Source organism: Silene latifolia, chromosome X, assembly GCF_048544455.1.
Source record: "Silene latifolia isolate original U9 population chromosome X, ASM4854445v1, whole genome shotgun sequence".
NCBI classification, from domain to species: Eukaryota; Viridiplantae; Streptophyta; class Magnoliopsida; order Caryophyllales; family Caryophyllaceae; genus Silene; species Silene latifolia.
The window spans coordinates 60,380,736-60,393,407 of record NC_133537.1 but is presented as its reverse complement, the minus strand read 5'-3'; the positions used below and the strand labels follow the sequence as shown (position 1 = coordinate 60,393,407).

The window sequence follows — 12,672 nt, the reverse complement described above, 5'->3', positions numbered from 1 at the left end:
TTAGGTGATCTATGTAACATGCATGCAAATATAAAAGCATGAAAATGAAAGTTTAAGGAAAAACAATTTCCTTACATTGATTTTATGGTAAAAAGGGTACAAACTAGTTCACCTTACTAGTTTGTTCTTGATCTTATAACAAATGGATGATCCTCCTTACAAATCTTCAAAGAGAAGATCTCCTTCAAGATGCGCCCAAGATCTTACCCAAAAATAATAACAAGTATTCAACTAGAAACTTGTCAAAATAATACCCTTGATATTATTTGTAATATTACTAACATTTCTTAGTAATAAAAAGGATTACTAACTTCTTAGTAAAGATGAATAATGATTTTTAGAGAGATGATAGATTTTATGTTCACATGCAAAACATACAAAATGATGTTGTATAGAAAAATGAACAAAGGATGGAGTATAAGGAAGGGAAAAGTGGCGGGTGGAAGTAGAGTGTGGTAGTGGAAAAATTGTCTTATATTATTTAATCTTACATCACATGCAAAATCTATATAAGATAACTTATGGTAGTATATAAGGTAAGGTAAAATGATTATGTGTGTAATAATCCACTACTCTATTTTACACGGTCCACTTGCCCATTTACGGGTCCATGTTGGTTCTCATATTTGTCGCACAAATACGTGTAATTTTATTTTAAACATCGTTTCATGTTTAAATACTTCCATAATTAATTCGTCCAAATCACTCCGTAAATATACTTGTACCACTACACATATTATTTACGTACTAATATTAATCACATTAATCAATTAGTACAATTTTAGTGAATTAACAATTAATTAACTAAAACCCGTCTCCCAAAAATTTATTATTCAATTATCGCATAATTAAATAATAATCGCGTGCCTCGAGTTCGCAACTCGAAATCTCTCTAAAAATAATCGACTAACCTTTTAGTCTATAAATCAAGGGACTAAATAAATTGTATCTCATACAATTAATTAGTTGTCAATTGGGGTTCGTTCCTTTAGGTGTGACCGAAAGGGGTCAGTTGATCACCGCCGTCTCACGACAATAACGTCAAACTCTAGTCAGCCAACCGTTATTGATTTACGTTAATCAACTAACGAGGATCAAATAATTAAATATCTGATGATATTCCTTTAATGAGATTTATTATGTAAACGCACTATTGTGGAGGACACTAACTCCAACAATCTCCCACTTTTCTGACACAAGGTGTGCGCTACCAATTCTCTTGTCCGTTTTAATCTCCCACTCAATGCAAGGTGTCTTTCAGGTCGCACTTGCACACGAACATATCGCAAGTGGTTTTCTCGATCAGGAGTGTGACTACCTGACCGGAAAAATCTCTCACAGATTACTTCCGAGCGTGGCCACGCATTTGTAGTCATTAACTCCTCGAGTGGCCTTGAGATATAGTTTACCCAACGTGGGTGGACAATTCCTATATGCCCTATCTATCCTATTGAACAATACAGATCACCATGACCTAGTAAATGCCCTTTTGGCCTCCTTTCACGGCACGACCTAGGACAAAAATCAAAGTCACTCGAAAACTGCACTTGCTCAGATAATAGTCTCCAGTCAAAAGAATCGACTCATTAGAACATCTTAGAGATCCCCGCCACGACCAGGCGTCTATAATAGAACTTAGGGACTCTCTAAATGGTCACTGTCCGGCAAAGTGTCACACACTCTGCCTATGTAATCGACTAGTCATCACGCATGACCTTATGGTGTTGAACAACCATCAATCGACTTACAATCTAGTCACTCTGAGACGTCACCTCATTAAGTGACTAGGGGCAAAATAAATGTTCATCTTATTCACTTGAATAGTGTTCAACATTATCTCCACAACTTATTCAGATAAACAAGGTATTCAATGTTTTCAGTCAAACTGAATAATTGAATTCTTAAAGAAACTCTAACAATGAATGCGATCATCACTTATATAAATATCAATACTCTATCCAATATTTACATAACGATCTTTAGCAATTAAGGTATACTCCTCAATTCACATTGAAATGACATAACCATCATGTCTATCTTATGCCTACGGCTTTGGTTAGAGGATAAGCAACAATTGCATCACTCTAATTTCCATTGCTATTTTCCTTTGTTCTATGAAATCTTTTCATCACATAGAGCATTTCTAAGTACACGTCTAAACAAGTTTTTAGACTCTGGTTCTAAAGCCAGTCAAACACTCCCGCTGTTTTCACAGTCTCTCCGGGAACGATATTCGGCTAACAGAACTACTCTAGTTCCATTAAAATCCGGATATCAATTATCTCTTTTACAACATCGGATGCTGTAATGTACTTAGCTTTCCGTTCATGATTTGTACGTATAACACATATACATACACATCCTTCATATGACATCTTATATGTATGACTTCTCATACATATTTGCTTTATACATGTATAACGTCTTATACATATATGTATAACTTCTTATACATATTATTCTTTATGCACATAACACTCTTACATGCTAACCATTCCTTAACGAGACTCATAACATCTTATATGCATAGGAATGTAACCGTATAGCCTTTTACACGAAATTCATTAATTCCTTCATTCAACAAGAGTAAATCCTCAGTGCTTCTCAAGTACTCAAGGATGCTCTTGATAATAATCTAGTGACACTCACTAGAAAATGATTGGTAATGACTTCTCATATTCTCAACATGATACGTCCCGATGAGAGAAGCATTTAGCATATTTAATAGATCCTGCAGCGGAAGCACAAGAGATCATATTAATTGTTCAACAACTTAAACGAGTCAATAATCTTATCACATAAGTCTCTAACTATAATGCTAATATCCATAAAGATCTATCTCATTAGATCCAGATATTTAATATGTGCCATGCTACTCTCAAGTATTCACCCGAGAATATTTCTAGTCACTAATATGTCAAACACATATTTAGACTAAGAAACATCACCTTAGCTACATTTCTAGTCACTAATATGTCAAGCACATATTTAGACTAAGAAACTCACTTTAGCTCCCACTAAACTCCATGTATCACCATGTTATCTCGACACTCGAGTAATACCGTTTTGATAGACTATATGATTGAACTCAAAGTTCCAACTTTTTGACGTATATAGATCACAAAATGGATCTTTCAAGCATGCTAGGCTTCTTAGCATTGACAACATCAACAAAAATTCTCCCAAGGAGAAAGTTTCATTATTCATTTGCCGAATCTCATCCTCATGAGAAGCTATATTTCTAAGAACATACGAATTGATAAGGGTATTTGGGTTGTCACAAAACTCTCTATAATAAACCCAAATTTTAAACATCTTATGTAACCTCTACGACAAGATCAAGATAACCAACCAAAGTATTCACCTTAAATAAAGTCTCGAAAACATCTCGTGTTTCCTTCCTTATCGCATCGTGTACAAGGAGATCAATTTGGATTGCATGGTGACACGCCATCACATAGAGTTCATACTATTGAAAAGCCTTTGATGAGGGTTTAAGATTCGTTACTTTTGAAAAGTTGGTCGTGATCCCTTATGAGGGGTTTAGTTTTCAGTACTTGTCGTTAGGAGCACCTAGACCAAAACACAATTTATAACTTCACAAACAACTCTACAATTAGTAAAGAGGCAAGTAAAGGTCGGATCCCAAGGGATGGGAATTGAGATGACATTTTCTATTGCAACTAGTGGTGTCTAAGGGTGTTACAATTGGGGTTTGAAGTAGAAGATCACTAAACTAGATAGCAATGAAAGTAAACAAGGAAGATGAATCAAAAGGGATGTAAACAATTGATAAAAAGCACTAGGGTGTCATGGGGTCATAGGGGATTCATGGGAATTGATCATACAAACATATTCTTAAATTATAAGCAAGCAATAGGGTGTTATGATGGACCGAGTTGGTTTATATCTTATAATCCTAGGAAAGTTTGGGTCCCGGAGCCGAATCAATTAGATTGTACAATAGCTACAAGTCGACTTAATCTTCCCTACTCAACTATATGCATGGTCTAATGAGGCTCGAGTTGGTTTATGTCTTATAAGTCTCATTGAAAAGATAGGTGATGGGTAAAAAATGCAAGGATTCATAGGCTCGCATTTCATCAAACATAACATGTGCATAAGTTGAGATCACAACAAGCAAGCAAATAAACTATGAAAACATATTAGATTAAGCATGAATCATTCCCCATGTTGGTTTCCCCTAATTACCCATTAACCCTAGCTAAGAAAACTACTTACTCATTATCATGTTGAACATGCTAGCAAGGTTGTCAATCATACCAACAAAGTAAAACATGATGAATAAATGAAGATAATTAACAATAATTAAAAAGGGATTAAGAGAATTATACCTACTAATGATTCCAATAATAAAGCAAAGAATAATAGAAGTACTTGATGCTTGATTGGAAGGTTGTCAATCTCCCAATAATAACCCAAATAATCTTCAATTACCCAAAATAAAGGATGAACAAGAGAGAGATTAAGGAAATAAAACTTGTATTAAAAATTGATTAAATGTTGATTACAAGATTAAAGAGAGATTTGATTGATATTAACTACACTAAAGATTGCTAAGAAGAACATGCTTTTCTAATTAGACTAATGCGGTATTTATAGTGGGGATTAGGTACATAAATTAGGGTTTACTAAGGGCTTAAATGACGATTAAGTCCTTGAGGAACCGCCGGTCTCTTTTTCGCCGGTCTTAGAAAAAGATGCGCATCCTTCCTTGAAGTTTGTAGAAGACGAAAAGGCTGTCAGGGAATCCGGGCGTCTTAGGGACGGGCGGATTTGGGTGTTTCTGGACGGGCGTCCAGAGGGGGAAGACGGGCGGATTTGGGAGGTTTTGGCCGAGCGTCCAACTGAGGAAGACGCTCGGATTGTAGGCCTTGGACGGGCGGATTCAGGGCAATCCGCTCAGATTGTCTTACAGCTTCGTTCCTTCTTCTTTTCTTCTTTTTTCTTCATATAATCCTTGAGGATTTCCTCGGGGATGCAAGGATCATTTCTCATCATTGCCCATCTACTATAGTATGTACAAAGGCCTTCTAATCTTGTCTCTCCTTGATGCTTGGTCATTGAATTCAATCAATTTAGCCTCATTTTGCCATGAAAATGCAAGGTTTGCACTCCTTTTCTACCAAGGACACAAAACCTCAAAGAATATGCAAAACAAAGGACTAAAGACAATAAATAACCCAAATATGCACTAAAAAGCATGGGAACAAGGCTAATTCGGGAACTAAATTTGCTCTAATTATGGTCACATCAAATATCCCCAAACCGAACCTTTGCTCGTCCCAAGTAAAGAGGTGACAAAGACTAGGACCATTATTTAAACTAACCTAATGACATAGCCGATATGAGACAATTAGCGGGTCTCACTCCGCCCCTTCAACTCACAACAAGACAACCATGAGGTAGGATGCCTTCTTGCAAGGCAAGGTGGGTCTTGCCAAAATGGCAACACATCCAATCATTAAGCACATAAAATCAAGTAATGGATGCATCTACAAAAGAATAGCCACTTTCCTCATATAAGTGGCGGAAATTATCTACAAGGGAAGCAATTCAAGGGTACACACTCCTTCATAGATGCAATTTCTTCAAACTACTAAGCCTAGAAGGATACCAATAAATCACCTACAAATTGTGTCAAGCTAGGGTACCTTTGTCCTCAATTGTTAAATGCTTTTGTCAAGAATAGACTCCCTATGGTGTTAGAAACACTGGAGGATCGCGGAATTCCCCCTCGTGCCTAGACAAGAAGAAGGGTCGTCCCCTCTCTACCATGCACAAAAATGGATACGATGGATAAAGGGATCGATAGAATTTGAGTTTCATTTGGGAGTTTGCTTTTGTTGTTGTTTTTCCCCCCAATTTCTTGTGGCATATAACATTTGATAACACTTTCTTTTGCCATTTCTTTTGATTTTTGGCCTTTCAACACTTGACAACTTTTCAATTTTTCTTTGCATTTATTTTGAACATTTTCAAAGTCACCCCATATGTAATGAGGGTGCCTTATATTTGAAGCTTTAGGAGTCTATTTTTTTGCTCCACTTTTCATTTGATGCATTTTTGCAAAATTTCTTTCACTTTTCATTTCATTGAACTCAAATTGATTTCTTTTTGTGCCCATTCCCTTTGATGACAAAAATGTGGTAGAACATGGATGATGGATGCATGCATGGTTTCAAGGGTCACCTTGGAATAAACGGTAGCCAAGGAGTTATCACACCACAAGGTACTCTTGACTAGGCCTTAATCCATGGGTCAAAGGATACTAGCATGACACATCCTAGGGTGTTTTACAAGTATTCTAACAAGCAAAGTCTTAAGAATAAAAAGCATCTACTAGGGCCTATATACACTTGTCAAGCTTCCCAAGTAGACGGTTTCGCAAAATTTTTCTAACATGCAACTACATGCTATGAAGCAACTAGCATATAAACATCCTAATGCAAATGATTCTACCAACTAATATGCGATATAAACTAAATGCAAGTCCTAGATTCACATTGTTATACCGCATCAATAAAATTAAAGCCACATAGTCATTCACATAAAGAGGAAAAAGGAGATTGGAAAGATCATACCATGCGGTCTTCATGATCCTCATGTCTCGGATGTGGCGTAGTCAATCAATGTGAACAAGGATAGAACAAACACAATATATACAACAATATATACATGGCTACACTACAAAGGAAATGAACTTGTTTTTGGTTTTTCAATTTTTCAAATTTTTATGGTTTTTCGAAATTTTTTGAATAAAAGTTAAGTTAGAATTCCCCATCCCCACACTAATATGGGCATTGTCCTCAATGGCCAAAATGATGGGAAATTATGCAAACATGATGCATGAATTCTACACTAAATGCAAGCTATACTAATCTACACTACATGATGCATGGGTTTTTGTTTATGGCGGAGAGCGTAATTTAGATTACCTCCCGTTGCGTATGCATGTACTTCCCCAAACCGAGATAGACATTATTTCTAATGTCCTAAAGTTGGGTGAGTTCATGCACACAAGATGCAATGCATGAAACTAAATTTGTCATTTTAGATTTTCAAAAGTGGGAACAATGAAATATGAACACCTCAATGGGGCCGAGGTGTTAGTTCTCTATGTTTCTAGGACTCTACAACCATGATCAAGATAAAATAAATAAAACAAAGAAAGAAGTAGACAAACCTCAAGAGGGTAGGAGCCTCCAAAGCTTGCTAGTCTTCCACCATATCATCATTGTCATCATCTTCCTCAATAGAAGTGGACTCATCTCCACTCCCCTCTTCACTTCCTTGCTCACTTCCTTCATCATCTTCTTCTTCATTAGCCTCTTCTTCTTCATTTACCTCTTCATTAATGCCTTCATCAACAACCTCATCACCGACAACCTCATCGTCACCCGGTCTCTCACCCCTAGATGCACTTGGAAAGAATACTTCCCTATCCACCCAACTAGGCAAAGGACATGAAGGATCAAGTAGTCCTTGCCTAGCTAAATGAAGGAGGGGTGGATATTGGGCTAAGTATGCATCTTCCCGATCCTTATAAGCTTGTTTGTGCATCTCTTGCATAAGTAGAGTCATGTAGTCATTACGCGCTTCAACACCTTCGGGCTTGAACTCTTGATATTTGAATGGATAGGGTGGTGTGACAATAGAGGAGGAGGGCATTTCAATTTCACCCCTTTGTTGATGGATGATGTATTCGGCTTCCTTTGAGAGGGGAAGAAGGTAGTTTGTTCTATGAACACTCAAACGGCATATCTTGGAAGACAAAGTAAAAGATCTAGCATCATTGGTGAGCCACCCATATTTGGTGTCAAGAGGGTTATGCGTGACCCACTTGTACTTGTTAATCATGGCATCCATGTCAATGAAATGACCCCCTTTTTTCGCCACATACTTGCTATCCTTGTTGAAATTCGGATCAAAGTACTTGGCCAAGAGAGTAACTAGACCTGCATTTACAATAAAAGTGTTGCCTTGCTTTCCACAATCAACATTGAGCCATCTTTCCACCAAAAGCCTTAGAGAATTGTAAGGCTTGGTGAATTACCTTCCAATATTTAAGGCCGACTCAAGTAGAATACAATCGAGCTTGGTAAAGTGGTTAGTGTCTTTTCTTGCAATGATAGTATTCCCGATGACCTTGTGCCACACTCTAATGCCCGGGTGGTGGACTAATAGAGCGCGACAAGCATGATAGTTCTCAAATTTCTTCCCGAAAATCGCCTCCCAAAGAGGAGCAGGGTCATATTTTTCGGGCTTCTTGTAATAACGAGGTGAATCACTAAGACCTAATGCTTTACTCAAGTCATCAAAGGTTATGCGCCTACTCACATTGGCAAGGCGAAACTCGATGTATTCTCTAGTCTCTACCTTATGCACTTTCAATGAACTCAAAAATTCCAAGGTAAGGGAGGGGTATGTCAATTCTCTTGTAGTAAATAATTTTCCCAACCCCATGGCTTCAAAGAAGGCTTTTGTTTGTTCAAGGACACCCAATTTGTTCAAGGCATGTTCACATATGAATTTGGTGGGTAGAAAGGATTTCTTAGCATACTTGGCAAATGTATCCCTATGGGAGTTAGAAATGAAAATTACCTCTGGATAGTTTGATAATTGAGCAATTTCCGGAGTTGTTGATGTTGTTGCTTCCAAGGGAGGATTTTGTTGTTGTTGAACTTCCAAGTTTGCACTAGCAACCACCATAGCCAATGAGGCTTTCTTTGCTTGAAGAAATTGTTGCCTTGTTGAGAGTGCCTTTGCCTTAGGTGCCTTTGTTGATCCTTTTGTTCTTGACATTGATGAATATACCAAGAAAAGAGTGAAAATCTTCAATTTCCAATTATACCCAAATCGATTTTAAGATGAAAGGCTTTGCCTTTGTAATTCAAAAATTGACTCAAAGGTTGAAGATTTTGGTATTTGGATTGATTTTTGCTGGAAGAGGAGTGATTAATTATTGTTAAAAGGAAGTTTGGATTTGATTTTGTTGAATTTAGTTGAGGAAATCTTGTTTTAGTGATGGAGAGGATGAGGGTTTTGAGTTTTGAGGTTTATGGGTAGTGTTTTGAATGAATGAATGAAGAAATGAATGTGGGAGGGGTATTTAAAACACCCGAAAATTTTGAAACCGCAGGGGGAAGACGGCGTTTTTCCTTCGGGACGCTCGGATTCTCGCCTATTCTCGGTTCAGATTCTCGCATAAAGACGGGCGTCTTTCACCGGGACGCTGGATTCTTTGACCGCTGGACGAGCGGATTCTCGCAAGACAAAGTGGATTCTCGATACAACAAGCTTTCTTATTTTGCACCGGCAAAAAGACGGGCGTCTTTCTGCAAAGACGAGCGGATTCTTCAAGACGAGCGTCTTCTCTCGCTGGGACGCTGGATTCTTCGACGCCTCAAATTTTCAATTTTTCAGTTAAAATGGACGGGCGGATTCTGCCAAAGACGCCCGGATTCCCTAAAGACGAGCGGATTCCCCTTAAGGACGCTCGATTCTCCCCGGTCTACCCGGATTCGCCCATCCGTGCACTTGCATATCCCGTGTCATTTTTCATTCTTCAAATCCCGTTTTCCTCATTGTAGGGGCACTACTAAGGCATGAATAGCCTAGGCAATTGCTATCCCCACACTAAGCTAAAGCACTACACATCAATTAAATCATTATTCCCTCCCTCACTTCTCTCAAAAATGATAATTACCTTGATCAAAGCATACAAATCCAAAAATGACAAAAATACAATGTAAGAATTAAAATGCAAGTTAGGGAGTTAGAAATATTTACAAATGGTGGTTTAGGGAGGACTCCACCAAACTCTCATCCTTAGTGAGATGTCATTGGGGCATGTCCAAGGTGTTGTTGATGTTGCTCAACACCTTGAAAAAGTAGTCAAAAGCTTGTTCATTATCATGATAAAGATCTTCAATAGACCTTTGCCCTTGTTGTTCTTCATGTTGGTCTTTATCGATAGCATTACCAATATAGGGATTGAAAATCCCTTCAAACTCATCATCCCAAAGACCACAAACTTCATCTACTTGATCACTAAAGATCTCTTAAGTTGATAGAGACAACTCTCCCACTTTCTTATCTTGGCCAATGAGGCCATCCTCTTCATTGCTTGACTTTGGTGAGCTTTTCAAGCTCTCTTTGTCATAATTCACTTGCTCTTTGAATGGAGCATCATCAATTTTCTTCTTCCATTGGAATTCCGACTTCTTCCTATCATCCTTCCGGCTATAATGATCAACCATAAAACATGGTTCATGCAAACAGGGAGCTCTCATGGTCTTGTCAAGATTGAAAGTTGTGCTCTCGTCTCCCACTTCTAGAGTGAGCTCTCCATGCTTCACATCAATCACCGCACCCGCGGTGTGTAAGAAAGGTCTACCTAGAATGATTGGAATGTTGGAGTCTTCTTCCATGTCAACAATGACAAAGTCCACCGGGATGAAAAATTTCCCAACTCTTACGGGAACATCTTCCCATATCCCTAATGGTGTCTTCGTCGATCTATCGGCCATTTGGAGTGTGATATTGGTGCATTTAAGCTCTCCCATCCCTAACCTTTTACTCACCGAGTACGGCATAACGCTCACACTAGCCCCTAGATCACATAAGGCTTTGTTGATCGTGGTGTCACCAATGGTACACGGTATTGAAAAGCTTCCCGGATCTTTAAGTTTTGGAGGTGAACTCCCTTAAAGTATTGCACTACTCACCTTAGTGAAGGCGATAGTCTCAAGCTTCCGGATCGACTTATTCTTTGTGAGGATGTCTTTCATGTATTTTGCATAGGCCGGCACGTGATTGATTAATTCCGTGAAAGGAATTGAGACTTCCAAATTCTTCACAATTTCCATAAATTTTCCAAGTTGGTCATCAAATTTGGGCTTGGCTTGACGACTCGGAAAAGGAAGTCTAATCACAATGGGCTCCTTCTCTTTGACCTTGTCTTCATTTTTCTTTGAACTTTCTTCTTTTGATGGTTCTCCATCCTTGGAGTTTTGCACAATTTCTTCTTTGTCACTAGCTTCCACAACTTCATCCTCAACTTGCTTCTTCGATGCTTCATACCTTGTACCACTCCTCAAGTGAATGGCACTAACCGTTTCATGTCTTGGAGGATTAATTTGAGGTGGTAATTGCCCCTTTTGTCTTTGTGAGCTTGAAGATGCTAGTTGAATCAATTGGGTTTCCAACATTTTGGTGTGAGCTAGGATGTTGTTGATGGTGATTTCCTTTGCTTGACTATCCTTTTTCATTTGAGTGAAAAACTCTTGTTGATTCTTTTGCATTTGGAGGACCGCTTTTTGAACATCAAAACCTTGGTCATTTTGTTGATTGTATGGAGTTTGATTTTGGTAACCTTGGTTTTGGTTGTAAAAGGGTCTTTGATTTTGGTTTCTCATGGGAGGTGGGGTGTATGTTGGTTGAGGGTTTTGAACATTTTGGCTTTTGTATGAGAGATTTGGATGGAATTTAGTGTTTTCATTGTAATAGTTTGAATAAGGGGTACCACTCTTGTATGCTTGGAAAGCATTCACTTGTTCATTTGTTCCCCTACATTCACTTTGGTCATGTCCCAAAGTTCCACAATTCTCACATATCCCACTTGGGATTGATGAAGATGCCGTCATGGCATTAACATGATGCTTTGGTGATTTTGAGGCTTCTTCAAGTCTAGCCATAGCTTTTTCAAACTTCAAATTGATGGTATCAATGTGAGCACTAAGTTGAGCACCTAATTGAGTAATGGAGTCCACTTCATGCTTTCCTCCTCTAGTAGCCTTGCGAGGTCTACTATATTGTGAGTTATGGACCGTCATTTCCTCAATTTTGTTCCAAGTTTGATTGTCATCAACTTCGGTGAACATTCCATTTGATCCCATGTTGAGAATGTTTCTTGAGATTTCATAAATACCGTTCCAAAATTGTTGTACCAAGAACCACTCGCTAAGTCCATGATGAGGACATGAGCGACCAATTCCCTTGAATCGCTCCCAAGCTTCATACAAAGATTCCTCATCTCTTTGCTTAAAGCCCGTAATTTGAGCTCTTAGCATGTTAGTCTTTTCCGGTGGATAGAACTTTTTGTAGAAAGCTAGAGCCAACTTCTTCCAAGAATCAATTCCGAGAGTAGCCTTATCAAGGCCTTTCAACCATTGTTTCGCGGTGCCAATTAGAGGAAAAGGGAATAAGACCCATCGAATTTGGTCTTGAGTTACACCGGTTTGAGAAATCGCATCACAATAGTCGCAAAAAGTCTCCATATGAGAGTGAGGGTCTTCACTAGGCATCCCCCCAAATTGGCTTCTTTCGACTAATTGGATAAATGCGGATTTGTCAATAAAATTTCCGGTGAAGTGTTGTGGTATGGGAGTACCATTGGGTAGGTTCTCCTCGGTTGGTACGGAATGTGATGAAAATTTAGGCATTGTGGGTTGATTTTGTGTTGGATTTTGTGTTGGGTTCTCCTCACCTTCTCTTGCAAAAGGGTTGATGAACTCAATAGTATTTGGTTGAATATCTACAATCTCACCGATACCTCTCAAAGTTCTCCTAGTAAGTCTTCTATTGGTTGTTAAAGTCCTTTCAATATCGTGATCAAAGGGTAACAAGTTACCTTGTGATCTTCTAGAC

At 38.4% G+C, this 12,672-nt stretch overlaps 1 non-coding gene across 1 annotated transcript; it reads left to right on the top strand.

The window, feature by feature from the left end:
* Positions 1-11,988: 11,988 nt before the first annotated feature.
* Positions 11,989-12,095, top strand: LOC141625915 (small nucleolar RNA R71). The gene has a single exon (XR_012535658.1). It is a non-coding gene; the product is annotated as a small nucleolar RNA R71 (small nucleolar RNA).
* The last annotated feature ends 577 nt before the right edge of the window (positions 12,096-12,672 follow it).